This window comes from Colobus angolensis, unplaced genomic scaffold, assembly GCF_000951035.1.
Source record: "Colobus angolensis palliatus isolate OR3802 unplaced genomic scaffold, Cang.pa_1.0 Scaffold87, whole genome shotgun sequence".
Taxonomy (NCBI): domain Eukaryota; kingdom Metazoa; phylum Chordata; class Mammalia; order Primates; family Cercopithecidae; genus Colobus; species Colobus angolensis.
In genome coordinates, this window is record NW_012122598.1 from 5,214,340 (window position 1) to 5,235,733 (window position 21,394).

General features: G+C 38.5%; 2 pseudogenes across 1 annotated transcript; one reads left to right on the forward strand and one right to left on the reverse strand.

Annotated features, from left to right (window-relative positions):
• Positions 1 to 6: 6 nt before the first annotated feature.
• On the reverse strand, positions 7 to 344 carry LOC105503653 (annotated as a pseudogene). Its single transcript, XR_001000517.1, has one exon. The product of XR_001000517.1 is annotated as a 40S ribosomal protein S12 pseudogene (transcript).
• Positions 345 to 17,890: 17,546 nt separating this feature from the next.
• On the forward strand, positions 17,891 to 19,128 carry LOC105503689 (annotated as a pseudogene).
• Positions 19,129 to 21,394: the final 2,266 nt, after the last annotated feature.

Genomic DNA, 21,394 nt, shown 5'->3' on the forward strand with positions numbered 1-21,394 from the left:
CCTTTTCCTAGGTTTCTTGTAGGACGGATGCCATTCAGAACTTTTGCGCTAACACCATGAACTCCACGCCTTCTTCCCTTGGGTGGCAGTTTTGTTCCGGTTGCAAGAACCCACAGTATTGAGACTGATACACGTACTTGTCTAAGGCTTTGGCAGCTTCGCGAATTCCACGTGCTAGGCCATCGTGGATGAGGGCGGTCTTCAGCACCTCTTGTAAAGCAGTATTAACGTCCATTACACCTCCAGCAGCAATGCCTTCCTCGGCCATGGCGGTGGGTTACGGGTGAAGCGGAATCTTGAACGCACCCAAGCCTCCGCCTCCGCGCGGCTCCGCGGCGGCAGGGAAAGAGAGCGAACAAGCATTTCTTAAAGGAAGGCATACATGTAGCCAACAAATGTATTTTAAAAAATGCTCAACATCATTAACACCAGAGAAATGTAAATCAAAACCACAATGAGATACTATTTCATACAGGTCAGATTGGCTGTTAATAAAAAGTCAGAAAGTAAAAGATGTTGGCAAAGTTTCAGAGAAAAGGGAATGCTTATACACTGTTAGTGGGATGGTAAATTGGTTTAGCTCCTGTGGAAAGCAGTTTTGAGATTTCTCAAAGAAATAAAAATAGAATTACCATTCTACCCAGCAATCTCATTACTGGGTATATACATGATATCATTTGGATATTTGTCCCTTCCAAATTTTGTACTGAAATACGACCACCACCCCCCAACCACCCAATGTTGGAGGTAAGGGCTGGTGGGAGGTGTTTTGGTCATGATGGCAGATCTCTCATATGAATGTCTACGTGTCTTACTCATGGTTGTGGGTGAATTCTTGCTCTATTGGTTCATATGAGAGCTGGTGGTTGAAAAAAGCCTAGCATTTCTTTGGCTCTCTCTCTTGCTTCCTCTCTCACCATGTGACGTACCTTTTCCCCCTTCACCTTTTACCATGATTTTAAGCTTCCTGAGGCCCTCACCAGAGCAGATCATGGCTCCATTCTTCTTGTAGTCTGTAGAACTATGAGCCAAAATAAACCTATTTTCTTTATAAGTTACCCAGGTTCAGGTATTCCTTTATAGTAATGCAAAATAAAATAATACATATCCAAATGAAATAAATTGTTCTACCAAAAAGACATGTATGTCTTTTTGTATGTTTATCGCAGCACTATTCACAATAGCAGAGATATGGAATCAACCTAGGTGCCCATCAGTGGTGGATTGGATAAAGAAAATATGGTACATATATACCATGGAATCCTATGCAGCCATAAAAAAGAATGAAATTATGTCCTTTGCAGCAACATGGATGCAGTTAGAGGTCATTATCCTGAGTGAATTAATATAAAAATAGGAAACCAAATATTGTATGTTCTCTTTTTTTTTGTTTTGTTTTGAGATGGAGTCTCACTCTGTCACCAGGCTGGAGTGCAGTGGCACAATCTCGGCTCACTGCAACCTCCGCCTCGCAGGTTTAAGTGATTCTTCTGCCTCAGCCTCCCAAGTAGCTGGGATTATAGGCAAGTGCCAACACACCCAGCTAATTTTTGTATTTTTAGTAGAGACGGTGTTTCACCATGTTGGCCAGGATGGTCTCAATCTCTTGACCTTGTGATCTGCCTACCTCGGCCTCCCAAAGTGCGGGGATTACAGGCTTGAGCCACCACGCCCAGCCTTATGTTCTCTCTTACAAGTGGGAACAAACCACTGGGTACACATGGATATAAAGACGGGACCAATAGACACTCGAGACTCCAAAAGAGGGGAAGGAGGGTTGAAAAACTATTTGTTGGGTTCTATATTTACTACTTGGGTGATGGGATCAACTGAAGCCTAAACCTCAGCATCATGCAATATATCCATGTAACAAACTGCACGTGCATCCCCTGAATCTAAAATTTTAATTTTAAAATGCAGCTCCTTCCAGGTGTGGTGTCATGTGCATGTAGTCCCAGCTAAGGCTTAAATGAGAAGATCACTTGAGCATAGGAGTTTGAGGCCAGCCCAGGCAACACATCAAGACTCCGTGTCAAAAAATAAAATGCAACTCCCTGTTTCTCCCTGGAAGAGGTCTGTGCCACTCATCTAGTATCACAACTTTTACAGCACCCTCCCAAAGAACTCAATCCTAAACTTCTTAGCTGTGGGAGGAGAAAGCACTAGGTATACATGAGTCTCCTTAGATGACAGAACAAAGATGTGGTCTTAACAGGTATGCAAACATGTTTACAAACGACACCCTCTTAGAGCAGTGCAAAAAAGGGGCAGGAGTATGCAGCTCCCATTTTCTCTCCATAAGGGGTGTATCGCACACACTCCCAGTGGCTACTTGACAGCCTGAGTTCTAATAAACTTGCACTGGGGAGCCAATGATGCAAACAAACAATAGCCCACTGGCAGCTGCAGCCAGAGCCTGGCAGTTCTTGAGCCTTTTCTCTGGCTCACCCCAGGCCTGCCATTCTTCCTGGAAGAAGTTTGGCCATGCACTGGGTGCCACAACTTCTATACTCCCACCCAAGAGACTATCTTCTTAACAAACTATCTCTGAGAGTTAATGAAGCTTTGCATTCCTTAGTGACCCTGGACAAAAAAAACAAAGAGGTGGGCATATGATGGGTTCATATCCAGCAGCTATTTCCTTAGGATCAGAGGGTGCAGCCTGAACATGAATACGAATTTTGCCACATATCCACTACCTGGCTTAGTGCAGACAGAGTGGGAGATTAACATCCATGCTCAGCTTCACTGTAAAGATACAAGTAACTGAAACATAGAGCCAATACTCCAACCATTTTAGCTACATCTAGAGAGTCTGGCTCCTACCTTTCTGAATTTAAAGTACTGAAAGGATATGGCATATCCTAAGCTCCAGGTGGGCACCAAAAACAAAGACAGCAGCCTGGACAAACACAAAGATTTAAGAAGCACCTTAAAATCTTTGGCTGGATGGATTGGCAATGCCCTTCTCCTATATGGAGCCAGTCTGACAAGACTGGGAGACATAGTGGTATTAGCTAATGCACAGCAACCAACATGAAAAGTCAAGAAATATTTTAAAACAGGGGAATATGGTCCAAACAAAAGAACTAAATAAAATCTCTGGAAACCAACCTGAGTAAAGAAATGTTATTTACTTGACAGAGAACTCAAAATAATGGCCATAAAGATGCTCACCATAGTCAACAAAGCAATACAAGAACAAATTAAGAACTTCCACAAATAGAAAGTAGAGAAGAGTACCAAACAGAAATCATAAATCTGGAGGAATATTATGAATAAATTGAAAACTGCAGTAGAAGGAGCTCAACAGTAGACTACATCAATAAGAAGAAAGGATCAGTGAACTCAAAGACAGGTCACTGAAAATCATCCAATCTGAGGGAAAGAAAGGAAAAAGAGTGAAAAACAGTGAAGAAAGCTTAAGGGACTTATGTGAAACCATCAAGCTGAACAATTTATGCATCACTGATATGCCAGAAGGAGAGGAGAGAAAGGGATGAAAAACATATTCAAAGAAATAATGGCAGAAAACATCACAAGCCTGGAAAAGGAAATAGAAAGCCAGAATCTGAAATCTCAAAGGACACCAAATAAGGTAAATCTAAGGACACTCACACCAAAACATAGCATAATCAAATTATCCAAAGTTAAAGACAAAAAGATAGCACTGAAAACAGCAAAGGAAAAGTGAATCATTACATGTAAGGAAACAACTATAAGACTATCAATGAATTTCTTAGCAGAAACATTGCAGGCCAGAAGGGAGTGGGATGATATATATAAAAAGCTTAAAGGGAAAAAAAAAAAAACTGTCAACCAAGAATACTATAACCAGCAATCTTGTCTTTTAAAAGCCAAGAGGTGATAAAGACTTTCTCAATCAAAAGCTGAGAGAGTTTATCACTACTAGACCTGCCTTACAAGAAATGTTAAAGGGGGTTCTTAAGGCTGAAGGAAGAAGATCCTAATTATTAATGTGAAAACATATGAAAGCATAAGACTCACTGGTAAAAGTAAATACATTGTCAAATTCAAAACACTCTAATAGAGTAATTGGAGTGCATAAATCAATGATATCTAGTATAAATATTGAAACATGAAGCTATTAAAACAATTAAAGCTACAAGAATTTGTTAAGGGATACAAATTATAAAAAGATGTAAAGTTTGCCATCAGAAACATAAAACATGAGAGGAAGGGGAGTAAAATTGTAGAATCTGTATATGTAATCAAAATTGTTATTATTGTTATTATTTTTCACGCCTCTCAGCTCATACCTATAACATTTTTTATCAACTTAAAATAGCCTGTTATAAGATGATTTTTTTTGTTTGCTTTTTTTTTTTTTTTTTGAGATGGAGTCTTGCTCTGTTGCCCAGGCTGGAGTGCAGTGGTGCAATCTTGGCTCACTGCAACCTCAGTCTCCTGGGTTCAAGTGATTATCCTGCCTCAGCCTCCCAAGTAGCTGGGACTACAGGTGTGCACCACCAAGCCCGGTTAATTTTTGTATTTTTGGTAGAGACAGGGTTTTGGTAGAGACGGGGCCAACCTGTTGGCCCAGTTGGTCTCAAACTTCTGACCTCAGGTGATCTGCCTGCCTCAGCCTCCCAAAGTTCTGGGATTACAGGTGTGAGCCACCACGCCTGGCCAGTATAAGATGTTCTATGTAAGCTTCATGGTAACCACAAAAGTCTATAATAGATACACAAAACATAAAAAGAAAATATCCAAAGCATAATACTATAGACAGCCATCAAATTACAAAAAGAGAGAAAAAAAAAGGAACAAAGGATTTACAAAACAATAAAAAATAATTAACATAATGGCACTAGTAAGTCCTTATTAATAATTACTTTAAACATAAATTGATTAAATTTTCCAATAAAAAAGAACAGCAGAATGGATTAAAAACAAGACCCAAATATATGCTACCTCCAAGAGACTCACTTCACCTTAAAGGAAACAGACTTAATGTGAGGAAATGGAAAATGATAGTCTAACAAAAAGAGAATAGCGGTAGCTACAATTATTTGAGACAAAAGAGACTTTAAGGGCCAGGTGTGGTGGCTCATGTCTGTAATCCCAACATATTGGGAGGCTGAGGTGGGTGGATCACCTGAAGTCAGGAGTTAGAGATCAGACTGGCCAACACGGTGAAATCCCATCTCCACTAAAAATATAAAAAAATTATCCAGGCGTGGTGGTGGGCACCTATAATCCCAGCTACTTGGGAGGCTAAGGCAGGAGAGAATTGCTTGAACCCAGGAGGCAGAGGTTGCCGTTAGTTGAGATCATGCCACTGCACTCCAGCCTGGGTGACAGAGTGAGACTCTGTCTCAAAAAAAAAAAAAAAAAAAAAAAAAGACTTTAGGGGAAAAAAACTATAAAAAGAGATGAAAAATGTCATTATATAGTAATAAAGGAGTAAATACATTGAGAGGATGTAGCAATTGTAAATTTATACACACCCAACATTACAGCACTTCAAATATATGTACAGCAATAATTAAGACATTCAAAGGGAGACAAAATAGGAAGAAACTTCAATATTCCACTTTCAACATTGGACAGATCATCTAGAGAGAAAATCAATAAGGATACATTGAACTTGACCTACTTTAGACCAAATGAACCTAACAGACATATGGAACATTCAACCCAACAGTAACAGAATACACATTCTTCTCAATGCACATGATACATTCTTCTGGATAGATTATATAATAGGCCACAGGCCAGGCACAATAGCTCATGCCTGTAATCCCAGCACTTTGGAAGGCTGAGGTGGGAGAATCACTTGAGCCCAGCCCAGAAGTTCAAGGCCAGCCTGGGCAACATAGTGAGACCCTATCTCTAAAGATATGTATGTATGTGTGTGTATATATATGTGTGTATGTAATAGGCCACAGAACAAGTCTTAACAAATTTAAGAAGACTGAAATTATATCAAGTATGTTTTCCAAAGACAATGTTATAAAACTAGAAATGCATAACATAAAGAACCATGGAAAATTGGCAGAATTTGCAGCTTTGGGAGATTGAAATAATGGCAGGTGAGAAAGTGATGTGCAATACCAGTTCAGTGGTATTAAAAAATATTTCAACTCTTATATTCTCACAGGTAGAATGAACTGTGTACTGGCCACATACAGAAGCATTGCTTTGATTATCTTATATTTCAAGTTAAGGTCCAAAAAACTCCAGCTGTGAAAGCAACATAAATGGATTTTAAACTGCCTATAGTTCTTAATCTCTTCTGTTAAGTTTCCATGCCTGGAGAAGCTAATGCCAATTCATCATGTGATAATTCAATTTGTACAATAAATTATGAACCTGGAAAAAAAAACCATGGAAAATTAACAAATTTGTGAAAATTAAACAATATGCTCCTGAGAAAATATTAATATTAGGGCAAAGAAGAAATTTTAAAATATCTTGAGGCTAACAAAAATGGAGATGCAACATACCAAAACTTAAGAGATGTGGCAAAAGTAGTTCTAAGAGGAAATTTGATATCAATAAATATTAAATGAAAAAAGATCTCAACTAAATAACCTAATGCTACACCTCAAATATTAGAAAAAGAAGAACAGGCCAGGTGCGGTGGCTCACGCCTGTAATCCCAGCACTTTGGGAGGCTGAGGCAGGCAGATCACAAGGTCAGGAGATCGAGACCATCTTGGCTAACAGGGTGAAACCCCGTCTCTGCTAAAAATACAAAAAATTAGCCGGGCGCATTGGCAGGCACCTGTCCCAGCTACTCGGGAGGCTGAGACAGGAGAATGGCGTGAACCCGGGAGGCGGAGCTTGCACTGAGCCAAGATCGAGCCACTGCACTCCAGCCTGGGTGATGAGCAAGACTCCATTACAAAAAAAAAAAAAAGAAAAGAAAAAGAACAAACTAAACCCAATGTTAGAAGAAGAAATGACGAAACAAAAATCAGAGCAGAAGTAAATGAACTAGAGTCTAGAAGAACAATAGAAAAGATTAATGAAACAGTATTTTTGCACACATTAATCAAACTCTCTTTATCCCCTCCTTCCCCACTCCCATTCTTTCCAGCCTCTGGTAACCATTAATTTACTCACTATCTCCATGAGATCACTTTATTTAGCTCCCACATATGAATGTGATCGTGTGATATTTGTCTTTCTGTGCCTGGATTATTTCCCTTAACATAATGTGACTATAGTTTAAAGAATGTATCGTATATTTCAAAACAGCTAGACTAGAAGATTTGGAACATTTCCAACACAAAAAATGTTAAATGTTTCAAGCAATAATTATCTGAATTACCCTGATGTGATCATTATACATTGTATGCATGTATCAAAATATCATATATACACCATACATTTATACAATGTTATGTATCAATTTTAAAAATGTAAGAAAAGATCAATGAAACTAAAAGTATTTGGTAGAGCTAAATGAATTTGACAAACTGTAGACTAACAAAAAGAGAGAAGACTCAAATAAATAAAATCATGAATGAAAGAAGGGACATTAAAACTCATAACACAAAAATACGAAGGATAATCAGAGAAAACTATAAATAATTACACGTCAACAAAGGGGAAAACCTAGAAAAAATGGATAATAAATTTCTAGAAACATAAAACCTACCAAGACTGAACTAAGAATAAACTGATTATCTGAACAGACCAATAATGAGTAGGGAGATTGAATCAGTCATAAAATCTCCTGTCAAGATAAAGGTCAGGACCAGATGGCTTCATGACTGAATTCCACAAAACATTCAAATAAGAATACTAATCCTTCTCAAACTCCTCCAAAAGGTTGAATGGGAGAAAATACTTCTATACTCATTCTATGAGGCCAGCATCACCTTGACACCAAAGCCAGACACTACAAGAAAGAAAAACCTTACAGTGCAATATCACTGATAAACATAAATGCCAAATTCCTCAACAAATACTAGCAAACCATATTCAACAGTACATTAAAAGGATAATTCACCATGATCAAGTGAGATTTATCTCAGGGATACAAGGTTGGTTCAACATATTCAAATCAGTAAACGTGATTCACCATATTACAGAGTAAAGGACAAAAACCATATGATCATCTCCATAAATGCAGAAAAAGAATTTGACAAAGTTCAACATTCTTTCATGATAAAAGCTCTCAACAAATTAGGTATTAAAAGACTGTTCCTCAACACATAAAGGAAAGCCATATATTACAAGCTCACACCTATCATCATACTCAATGGTGAAAAGTCAAAGGCTTTTCCTCTAAGAGAAGGAAAAGACACGGATGCCCACTCTCACCACTTTTTTTCAACATAGTAATAGAAGCCCTAGCCAGAGCAATTAGACAGAATAAACAAAAGGCATCCAAATAGAAAATGATAAAGTGGTAAAGTGTCTGTTTGCTGATGACACGAATTTATATACAGAAAATCCTGAAGATTTTGCCAAAACTGCTAGAATTGATAAATGAATTCACTATAATTGCAGGATACAAAATCAAGTTACAAAAATTAGTAGCATTTCTATACACTAACAATGAATTTAAAAAGAAATTAAGAAGACGATTCCATTTATAATAGTATCAAAAAATACTTAGGAGTAAATTTAACCAACGACGTGAAAGATCTATATACTGAAAACTATAAAACTTTGATGGGAAAAAATTAAAGAGGATGCAAACAAATGGAAAGATATCTTGTGTTCATGAATTATAAAAATTAATATTGTTAAAATATCCATACTACTCAAGGTGATGTACAGATTCAATGAAATCTCTATTAAAATTCTAATATCTTAGCCGGGTATGGTGGCTCACATCTGTAATCCCAGCACTTTCGGAGGCCGAGGTGGGCGGATCACTTAAGGTCAAGAGTTTGAGACCAGCCTGGCCAACATGGAGAAACCCAGTCACTACCTAAAAATGTAAAAATTAGCCAGGCATGGTGGTGGGAGCCTGTAATCCAAGCTACTTGGGAGGCTGAGGCAGGAGAATTGCTTGAACCCATGAGGCGGAGTTGCAGTGAACTGAGATCATGCCACTGTACTCCAGCCTGGGTGACACAGTGAGACTCTGTCTCAAAAAATATATATATATATAATATCAGTCTTAACATAAATAGAAAAAACAATCCTATAATTTGCATAGAACCACAATAAAAACTAAATAGCCTATTGACCAAAAACAACAAAGCTAGCTAGAGGCATCACACTACCAGATTTCAAAATATATTATACATCTATAGTAATTAAAACAACAAGCTACTGGCATAAAAACAGACACATCAGGCCAGGCACAGTGGCTCATGCCTGCAATCCCAGCACTTTGAAAGGCCGAGGCAGGTGGATCATGAGGTCAGGAGATGGAGACCATCCTGGCTAACATGGTGAAGCCCCGTCTCAACTAAAAATACAAAAAAAAAAAAAAAAAAATTAGCCGGGTATGGTGGCACGTGCCTGTAGTCCCAGCTACTCGGAGGCTGAGGCAGGAGACTCGCTTGAACCCAGGAGGCAGAGGTTGCAGTGAGCCAAGATCGCACCATTACACTCCAGCCTAGGTGACAGAGGGAGACTCCATCAAAAAAAACAGACATATCAACCAGTGGAATAAGATAGATATCCCAGAAATAAACCTACGCATCTATGGTCAATTGGTTTTGAACAAAAATACCAAGAACATGCAATGGGTAAAGGACAGTTGCTTCAATAAATGCCACTGAAAAAACTGGATAGCCACATAAAAAAGAATGAAAATGAGCCATTATCTCACTCCTTATACAAGAATCAACTCCAAATGGATTAAAGACTTAAACATAAAACCTGAAACTATATAACTACTAGAAGAAAACATAGGAGGAAATTTCCATGACACTGATGTGGGCAGAGATTTCTTGGATATGACATCAAAAGCACAAGTAACAAAAAGCAAAATTAGACAAACAAGATTGGAACAAGCTAAAAAGCTTCTGTACTGCAAAGGAAACAACTGAGTGAGGGGGAAAACCCAGGGATTGGGAGAAAATGCCTGCAAATCATACATTGAATAAGAAAGTAATATATCCAAAACCTACAAGGAACTCAAACTACTCAATAACGAGAAAACAAATAACCCTTTTAGAAAATGGGTAAAGGACTCGAATAAACATTTCTCAAAAGACATACAAACAGACATCAGATATCTTAAAAAATGCTCAACATTTCTAATCATTAGGTAAGTGCAAATCAAAACCACAAGATATCACCTCACACCTGTTAGACTATTATCAAAAAGATGAAAGATAAATGTCAGTGAGGATGTGGAGAAAAGGTAACACCAGCACACCATCGGTGATACTGTAAATTAGTCCAGTCATTTTAGGAAATAGTATGAAGGTACATCAAAAAACTAAAAATAGTATTACCCACCCACAGCTCCAATAGAAAATAAAAAACAGAAGAGGGAGGATAAAATTGGCCTATACCACCTCCTCCAGTTGCAGAATCATCTGTACCGCCTCCTTTGGTGGCAGGAATAGACCCTGATACAAAGAATTTTATGCTCTGCTGCCATAGCTGGAGAGCCCTTAGGACCTTGCACTTTTCCTATTTCCGTAAGGCCTGATCCAAATAATCCACAGCAGCTTACTCATGAACACACTCCACTAGAGTTTAAGTTGTTGAAGGAATTAAAAGCAAGTGTGGCAAATAATAGCATAAAGAGCCCATTCCCCTTAGGATTGCTAGAATCTGTGTTTGGTGCTATGCGTCTTTTACCCTTTGATGTGAAACACTTGGCGCAAACTTGTTTGTCCACTGGTGCATATCTGACATGGAATTTAAATTGGCAAGAAATGTGTGCAGACCAGGCTAAACAGAACCGTGCTGCTGTACACACAGACATTACAGAGGATACGCTACAGCTATCAGTCCCTGTCTTAAGCAGGCAGCATTAGAAGGAGAGTTCTTAACCTGCTCAGTAATGCAAAATCAGCAAGGCAATCAGGTGTACCTTCATAAAAAGATAAGAAAAAGGCATTAGAAGTCAAAACCGCTTGGCCAAGCAGGCGGTTGGCAGAAAAAAAGGGTCAGCAGCAGAAAAGTTTGCCGCAACCCAGCCCACAAGGTCCACCCAGGCGGGCAGCTTCCTCGTTCTTGTCCCCACCCCCCATCCCCGCAAAGGAGGGAGGGAGCGGGGCAGACACAGGCAAAGCCTAAGCAAGTACAACGCGGCCGCTGCCCAGGGCCTGCACCGCTGCCCTCTGGCTCTGAGGGCAGCCCATAGCAAAACTTCACGTGTTACATCCCAGGCTATGATTCTCTCCTAAAACTTTCGTAAAATGTAAGAAATTGAAAAACCTCTTTTCTAATAATGGCTACTGTTATCTCTCTCTTACCCCTGACCTAGCTTTCCAAATTCAATTTAAGTAAAACAGTAACCTCTGAAGGGAGAGAGGTTACAGAGGGCCTATGAATTTAAGAGTAATTAAAAGCTAGGGATGTAAAACCACACATTACCCTTTAAAGGAGAACTTTAAACCTAATTAAATGATATTTGTTAAATAAGAAGGTAAAAATGTCGTGTCCTTCTCAGAAAGTGAAGAAAAGTTGTAAGTGTCGTGAAAACTCATGCATGAATGACTGTCTTAACCCACTGATTACAGATAGTCTTTGATTTGTACTTGTTAAAAGAGTCCTAAATTGAGTTCCCCAGCTAGTGAGTCACTGTTTTCAAGACTGTTTGCCAGATTAAAGTCCATAAAGTTGGTCAGCTTGAAAACTCAATTACAAGATTTAATCTGTTCTGCCTGTGGCTTTAGGCACATGGTTAAAGTATATTATTTAAATCTCTGCTTCTAGAGATGCTTTCAGATTTTCTTTTTAAACTTCTTGTTACTTATTTCAGCTTGCCATCTTAATAATTAATGCAGTCAATTGCTAAGTTATGACCCTGATATCATCAGGATTCCTTTAAGTAAAAGGCAATTCGAAGCGGTATTGCACTCCCCCATACTTAATGCTTTAACACTGTTTACTGATGGGTCCGGTAAATATGGAAAAGCGGCAGTCTAGTAGAGCCCACATAATTCAATCACTTGATATGAGTTTACTAGCACTCAGAGAGCTAAGTTTACTCTGTGTATTTATTAAAGAACTTTTACAACCTTAAGCTCGCTCTGGACTTTCCAGCCTTATGTTGCAAATATAACCATCAATTAATGGGGTCAAGACTTACAGCATGGGATATGAGACGTACAAATGAAAACTGATAATCCAGGATTTAAAATATTGAAGAACATGGGATATCACGGTGGAAAAGGTTTGGGGAGGTTTCTACAGTGAAATCCTAACCCAATATCAGTAACTGGAAAAACAGAAAGGCGCTAGGAGGTCAGGATTTCTGATGTGGGTCATTGATATTTCTCCTCCGCCCACTGCCTTACCATTAGAATGGCTCAGTGACAAACCCTTATGGGTGGATCAATGGCCCCTAACACAGGAGAAGCTAGATCAACTTCATCTGTTGGTAAAAGAGCAATTGAATGCAGGACATATAGAAAAGTCAGTTAGCCCCTGGAATTCACCAGTATTTGTTATCCCAAAAAGGTCCGAAAACAATAATGATCTCTGGGGTTTCAGCTCAACGCTCAGAGCTAATTGCAGTCATTCAGGTTTTACAGCTCACAGCTTAAGATCCTATCAACATTGTCTGTGATTCAGCTTATGTTGTAAATGTAGCCAGTCACACAGAAATTGCTACAGTTAAAAGTACACTAGACCCAGAACTGCTTAATTTGTTTCACTTATTCTCATATGCTGCATGCTACATGTCAAACAGGTGAGGCAGCTGGTCATGTACAGTGACATTGTCTGTCATCATTTGCTCATATGGGGATACCTAACCAATTAAAAACTGACAATGGACCTACTTATACTAGACATGCTTTTCAAAATTTCTCACGCTTTGGGCTATAACCCATAAAACAGGAATTCCTTATAATCCTAGAGGACAAGGCATTATAGAACAGGTACATCGAACATTACAACGCATGTTGAAAGGACAAAAAGGGGGTATAGAAGGCCAACTACCACCTCAATCAAAACTACATTTAGCCTGATTTACTTTAAATTTTTTGACTCCTGGTACGGATCTTGGTAAGACTCCAGCAGAAAGACATTGGCAAGTGTTAGAGGAAAAGAGGAAAGTTTATTAGAAAGTGTTATGGAAATCCCTGGAAGAAGGACAATGGAAAGGTCCAGTGGATTTACTGACGTGGGGAAGAGGGTATGCTTGTGTTTTTACAGGAGATGAACAAGCTGTGTGGGTGCCCTCAAGGTGCATGCCACCATGGAATGGGAAACTGGAGGAACCCAGGGTGGCCAACCATGGGCCAGGTCCCTCCAGTACAAGCCATGAGTCAGCTGAGCCTGAGTGCAGAGATGGAGAGAAGGCCGACTGGAGTCATGACACAGTTCTAATATTACATTTGTAAAGAATATCACCACTTAATTTACAATTTGTGTTTTTAATTCTTATGTCTTTTTAGCAGCTAAGAAGGACCAGCTCCAGTTAAACAATACCCAATTGACCTGTAAATCTTGTCAGTTATATCACTGCATTAATCATAGCACATTGTAAACACATAACATCTCAACTTTGATGATTTTGGGTCTCATCCCTGGGCTATGGATTCCTGTTAATCTGGCTGCCACACCTGCTTTGCATTTTATGAAACTTCTTCTAACTCAGCTTACTTATCATGTCCGTAGAGCCTTAGGCATGATAATTTTTGCTATTGTTTCCTTGGTCACACTAATAACTTCTGTTGTGATATCTTCTGTAGCTTTGCATAGTTCTGTTCAAACAGCTCAGTACGTGGAGAACTGGACACGTACAGCTAACCAAGCATGGCTACTTCAGAATAAAATTAACCCTGAGTTACAAACTGAAGTGCCAATGTTGAAATCCACAGTTCTATGGTTAGGGGAACAAGTACAAAGCTTGCAAATGCAGCAGCAATTGCGTTGTCATTTTAATCACACTCATATTTGTGTAACCACCTAAGAATATAAGCAAAGTGAGTATCTGCGGGACCTTGTGAAAGCCCATTTGCAGGGAGCTTTCACATCCAACATCACCTTTGATATTGGTGAATTACAAAACAAAATTCTTGATTTAAACAGGCAAACTCAAGAGTTTCAGCCTTCTTTAGTAGACTGGACCGAATTCCAGCAAGGCCTGCAGAGCCTCAACCCTTGGACCTATCTAAAGCACCACATTAACATCTTATATGTAGTTCTTGGTATAATGTTGTTTTGTCTCTGTCTTCTTTTCACAGTCTGTAAAATCAGATGGACCACCAATCAGACAATGAGAGCTGCCCAGCCTGGCCTTACATTCTTCCAGTTAATTCATAAACAGAAAGGGGGATATGTAGGGAGCCAAAGGCCTGTGGGACTTGACCAACTCAGCATTCCACTGGAGGCTATATGATCAAACAGCAAACTGTTTATCATGAATGCAGGATGTGAGCAAACTCACCACTGCTCCTGCTGACAGAAGGTTTGCTGGAGGCAATCACTCCCTGGCGCCAAGTTTATCTACATCTAGAGCCTGTTGATCCAGGAATGCAGTCTTGCAAGCCTACTCTGGACTGAGCAGCTGACCCCTTCTTCCACCCCCTTTCTCACTATCTCTTTTGCTTAATAAATACAGAGGGCTGTGTAAAGCTCAGGGTCCTTATCCACTAGAGGCAAGATGCCCCCAACCTCTCCTTCCAAATATACTCTTTTGTCTCCTGTCTTTTATTTCCACATTTGCCCCCCTTTGTTCAGTCCCCCTAGGTCCATGCGGGTTACATAGTGGCACCCCGAGCAGCCACAGAATCGGGTGCTCAACATTATTTAACTAGACTTGTTAAGGATATCTGTTTTCCATTCAGAAAACTAGAGTTTTGATTTGTTTATCAATTGTGATTTTGTTTTAAAATATGTTACTTTCTCGTTTTAGACTTATTATTTTGTTTTCTCTAGATTTTTTCCCCTAACTCTTTGAGACTGATGCTTACTTTTTGTTTGTATATAAAGGAATGCATTGAAGGATTTTGAACTATCTCTTAAGTTCAAATATGTTCAAATCCCATCCATTTTGATGTGTGGCAGTCTTGTTTTCTAAGGAGTTTACCTTTGTGTTTTAAATTTCTGGTTCAATAATTAAGAGTCTTTAAGAAAAAACATAGTAAGATACCATCTCACATCAGTCAGAATGGTGATTATTAAAAAGTCAAGAAAAAACAGATGCTGGTGAGGCTGCGGAGAAATGAGAACTCTTTTACACTGTTGGTGGAAATGTAAATTAGTTCATCCATTGTGGTAGACAGTGTGGTGATTCCTCAAAGACCATAACCAGAAATACCGTTTGACCCAGCAATCCCATTACTGGGTATATACCCAAAGGAATATAAATAATTCTATTATAAAGATACATACATGTATATGATCATTGCAGCACTATTTACAATAGCAAATACATGAAATCAACCAAAATGCCCATCAATGATAGACTGGATAAAGAAAATGTAGTACATATATACCATGGAATACTATGCAGCCATAAAAAAAAAGAACAAGATCATGTCCTTTGCAGGGACATGGATGGAGCTGGATGCCATTATTCTCAGCAAACTAATGTAGGAACAGGAAACCAAACACTGCATATTCTCACTTATAAGTGGGAGCTGAACAATGTGAATACATAGACACAGGGTAGGGAAAAACACACACTGGGACCTGTTTGTGGGGGTCGGGGGAGGGAGAGCATCAGGAAAAATAGCTAATGCATGCTGAGCTTAATACCTAGGTGATGGGTTGATAGGTGCAGTAAATCACCATGGGACACATTTACCTATGTAACAAACCCGCACATCGAGACATTGGTCAATGGGTACAAAGGTACAATTAGACAGGAGAAAAATTCTGGTGTTATATTGCACAGCAAAGTGACTACAAATACTGTAATGTATACTTCAAAATATCTAAAAGAGAGGATTTTAAATGTTCTCACCACAAAGAAATGATATTTAAGATTATAGATATGCTAATTACCTGATTTGATCATTTCACAATGTGTCCAAGTATTGAAACATCACCTTGTACCCCACAAATATATATAATTACTATTTGTCAATTAAAAATAAAATGTAAAAAAACAAATTAACATCAACAGCAATAAAACACATCAACATCATATATTTTCTGATATGATGCATTGAGAAGATACAACATGTCATCTGTAGTATTATCATCAAAAATGCATAACCTTAATCTAATCATAAGATTCAACCAATCCAAATTGAGGAACACTCAACAATAAAAGTAGTAAGTGGAATTCAAATTTGGCTCCCAAGTTTCCCTTTCCCCAGTGTTAATCCCTCTTTTTTAGTGTGGTTGCAACCTTTAAATATGACAGAATAATCAATGTCTTGATTAGGTAACATTTTATGGCAAAGGTGATGAAATAGTAACTGTTTTAATAATGTTACATTATATAAGAATCTCCCATAGCAGACTAGAGATTTATCTGCTGGCTTCCAAGAAGTAAGCTGCTATATTATGAGAGGTACACATGACTAGGACCTGAGGGAAGCATCTAAAAACAGAGCAAACCCTTGACAATAGCAAAAAAAAAAAAAAAAAAATTGGAAGATTGCAATCCTCAAATTGTTAGAACTATATTCTGCCAACAACCAGCGAATTTGGAAGGGGATTGCAAGCCTCAGATAAGATCACAGCCTCAGGTGACATTTTGATTTCAGCCCACTGATACCTTGAGCAGAGAACTCAGCTAATACATACCTGGACTTTTGAGCCATGAAAGTTGTGAGGCAATAAATTTGTGTTGTTTTCAGCCTCTAAATTTTTGGTAGTTTTATGCAGCAATAGAAAATAATACAATAACTGACATGCACTCTCCAAAACTTTCAAGGTCATGAAAGACAAGGAAAGATTGAAGGCCTGTCGCAGATTAAAAGAGAACAAAGAGAAGTGACAACTAAAGGCAATGTGAGATCCTGAGTTACACATTGGGACAGAAAAATACATTCGTTGTATAACTGGTGAAATGTAAATAAAGTGTGTAGTTTAATTTAACATATTGTACCATGCTAATTTCCAATTTTTTGTAATTACAGTATGGTTATGTAAGTTAACATTAGGGAAAAAAGGGTGAGGGGAAATGAAAATTTTTATCTCCTTTTTAAAATTTCTCTGGACTATAACATTATTTTAGTAATAAAGAGTTTAAAAATAAAACCTGGATAGTGGAAAGCCAAGGAGGGTGGATCATCTGAGGTCAGGAGTTCAAGACCAGCCTGGCCAACATAGTGAAACCCTGTCTCTACTAAAAGTACAAAAATTAGCTTGGTGTGGTGGCGGTCACCTGTAATCCCAGCTACTAGGGAGGCTGAGGCAGGCGAATGGCTTGCACCCGAGAAACAGAGGTTGCAGTGAGCCCGGATCACACCACTGCACTCCAGCCTGGGCAACAGAGTGAGACTCCATCTCAAAAAAAACAAAAAAAAGGAAAACCTAAATGGATGATCAGGAGGCTGAGGGCAATGGCCTCAATAAAAAGACATAGTTTCCTGGGGTCCAGTTTCTCGACCTGAACCAATGTTCAGAGCCACTGCAAACTGAAATGGGACTGGGTCCCCAGGAGGAAAGATTTGTAACATCATGGCAAGTATACATGGTAATGATTTTTTCAGTCCTTCTCCAAAGGGTCCTACATCCATTTACTTGAGTAATTGTGCACTGAGGAAAGAAGAATACTTAAACAAGTCAAGGACTTTTAGTCACAGTGTCTGTGTTAATATTGATACTCAGATACCCAATTGGCATCCTAGCTTTCCTATCTGGTATGATTGCCCCTTCTCCTAAGAGCAGTGAAGAGGAAGAGCAAGAGGATGAAGAAGTTCTTCAGGGAGAACAAGGAGATTTTAATGATGATGATACTAAACCAGAAAATCTGGGTCACAGGCCTCTCCTCATGGATTCTGAACATGAGGGAAGAAGAGGAGAAACGTAGCTCTGATTCTGATTATGAGCAGGCTAAAGCAAAGTACAGTGACATGAGCCCTGTCTACAGAGACAAATCTGGCAGTGGACCAACCCAAGATCTTAATACAATACTCCTCACCTCAGCCCAATTATCCTCTGATGTTGGAGTGCAGACTCCTAAACAGGAGTTTGATATATTTGGCGCCATCTCCTTCTTTGCAGTGTGTGCTCAACAGCCCCAGCAAGAAAGGAATGAAAAGAACCTCCCTCAACACAGGTTTCCTGCTGCGGGACTCCAGCAGGAGGAATTTGATGTATTCACAAAGGAGCCTTTTAGCAAGAAGGTGAAAGTACAAGAATGCCATGCGGTGGGGCCTGAGACACATCCCAAAAGCATAGATATATTTGGCTCCTCCCCACTTCAGCCCTTCCTCATATCAACAAGTAAAAGTGAAAGCAACAAGGACATTTTTGGCCTTGTGCCCTTTAAGGAAATAACAGGGAGCCAGCAGCAAAAAGTCAAACAGCGCAGCTTACAGAAAGAAACTGTCCTCTCGCCAGAGGCGCACAAAGCAGGATATGTCCAAAAGTAATGGGAAGGGGCATCATGGCACGCCAACTAGCACAAAGACTTTGAAGCCTACCTACCACACTCCAGAGAGGGCTCGCGGGCACAAAAAAGTGGGTCGCCGAGACTCTCAAAGCAGCAATGAATTTTTAACCATCTCAGACTCCAAGGAGGACACTGGTGTTGCAGTGACTGATGGGAAAGATAGGGGGAATGTCTTATAACTCAAGGAGAGCCTGTTGGACCCCTTCGGTGCCAAGCCCTTCCATCCTCCAGACCTGTCATGGCACCCTCCACATCAGGGCCTGAGTGACATCCGTGCTGATCACAATACTGTCCTGCCAGGGCGGCCAAGACAAAATTCACTACATGGGTCATTCCATAGTGCAGATGTATTGAAAATGCATGATTTTGGTGCCATGCCCTTTACAGAACTTGTGGTGCAAAGCATCACTCCACATCAGTCCCAACAGTCCTAACCAATCGAATTATACCCACTTGGTGCTGCCCCATTTCCTTCTAAACAGTAGATACTTCCGATGGATTATTGGCATTAACTCCTGTTTCAAAAAAGTATGAATAGTTTTATGAATTTGAAAAAAAATTTAATAGCTGTTTATATCATTCGTTCTTAAAGATCAATCAGAATAGGTGATTTTTAAATAAGCCAAATAGAAAAATGAAGTATCTCTACTGGGTAATAACTTGATGTCTCTTCCAAGCAGGAGAAAAGGAAGCTAAATTGCCAGCTCTAAGGGTTTCTGCTACTGACATCACAACACAGAAATGCAAGTGTGGTACTTGAGTGAAAGCACATGGCACCTTTCCAGATGTGTAACCACTGAGAAGGGACAGTAAAACTGTTATTTTTAAAGTCATAATGTCATTTTCGTGTGCATATCCCTAAAATTAGGGTTATTTGTACATACACTAGTTACGTTTGTGAATTTTTTAAGGTCTCTTCTACTTTCCACACAGTTAAAAACAATTTAGTTATCTTAAGATAAGCATTGGAAAGTTATTATCTGGAGAGTGCAGAGATCTCACTCCATACACCTTTCTCCACAAAGCAGAACCAGAAATAACTGACTATTGTGCCTAAAACTCTGTTTCATGTTAAAAACAAGTGCCATTAATATGGAATATCTAATGATAAATATATGAAATAATGTGTATGTTAATTAGCTCAATTTAGCTGTTCCACAATTCACATATTTCAAAACAATGTTATACATGATAAATATGTATAATTTTTGTCAATTAAAACATAAATTTTAAAAATGGACTATTGCTTAGAAGCCTAGAACAAAATATAAAGAGAAATATCTGACATTTGAAAAGAAATAAGCAGAAAAAATGATATAGAAGAAAAAATTCACTACTTTAGAAACACTTTTTATTGTTTATGAATGGCTTCTTGACCCAAATTTTTATTAACATGGCCCTAATAAAGCAGATTACTGGAAAAAATTGGGAGTGAGGACAAGGGTTATATAAACATTTTATTTTAGGAAGAAAATATGTAGCAGAAACTGAATTTTCAAGACATTTACAGTGTGAAATCATTTTGCATTTAATAATGTACTTTATTAGCAACTTCACCAAATATGTCCAAGTTATAAGCAACAATTATTTTTATTAGGTTTGGGGTGTGGAGTAGTTTTAATAAAGTGCACAGAACGGTGACACCCACAAAGTCTTATAGGCAGGATTTGTGCATCTTGCTGCAAGTAACTCTGCACTAATACATTAGATCCTAAAATGCATATAAGGTGGACTAGCATCTTAACTCTGCTAGTTGATCGTGTCTTCACTGAAAAGAACCCAGCTACCAATTTGCCTTCTTTTTAACACCACAAATGCTAATTAGAAACTTGAGATTTTATAGAAATTATTTAATGATAGAGACTACATATGTGAATTAATGTGAATACAGCATCTGTGCTTCCTGTGTCTATAAATATTTTGAGTTATAATTAACTGTCCTGTACTATCAGATTAACATTTGGAAGTTTCTAAAACAGTTAATGCTATTTACAAAAAGGAGTGGAAACTCATCAACTGGCACTCTCTTTGATTTTTGTATTTTAAATTAACTCTTCTTTGAACCCAATTAAAGTATATTTTATGAGTCATTTTATTAGGCATCTCTTAATTATAGTGCGTCAGTGGGATAAGATATTTGCCTATTTTCACAGTTCTGAGCTTGGAAAGAAGCAAAGTATGTGTAACTAAACCACTTATTTGTCTTTTTATTGCGTTTTTCCCTGTTTTATATGCTAAATCAAATACAAATTTGTGGATAGGGAAGCAATATGTGAATCACTATGTAGCAGAGGCAGACCAAGCATTATATTATTAGAGTTGTACTTTTAGAGCTGGACTGCACCAATTACTTGTTCTCATGCCAAAGGCAAATATATTTGCAACTTTTTTTTTTCTGATTCTCAGGTTGATTAATACTGGTAATGCAAATGCTCAAGTAGATGTTTAGAAACTTTACAAAATAGATTCAAGTGATACTTTCTTTTAAAAGTGAAGACTTGATGATTACACATAGTAAATTCACGAACTACAATAGGTTTGTATCAAACAGAATAACTTTTCATATGAAAATCTGTTGAGGTGTGCACAATATACTTCTTATTTTAGTCCTTGGTCTTTGCTAGACCTCATGAGTTTCATCATTTAGAAAAGGAGTAGGGGATGAACTAATGTGGTCTCCTTTAGATGTAAACATGAAATACCTAGCGTTTTACTTGCTTCTCAATACACTGAATAATTTTAAATGGTTCA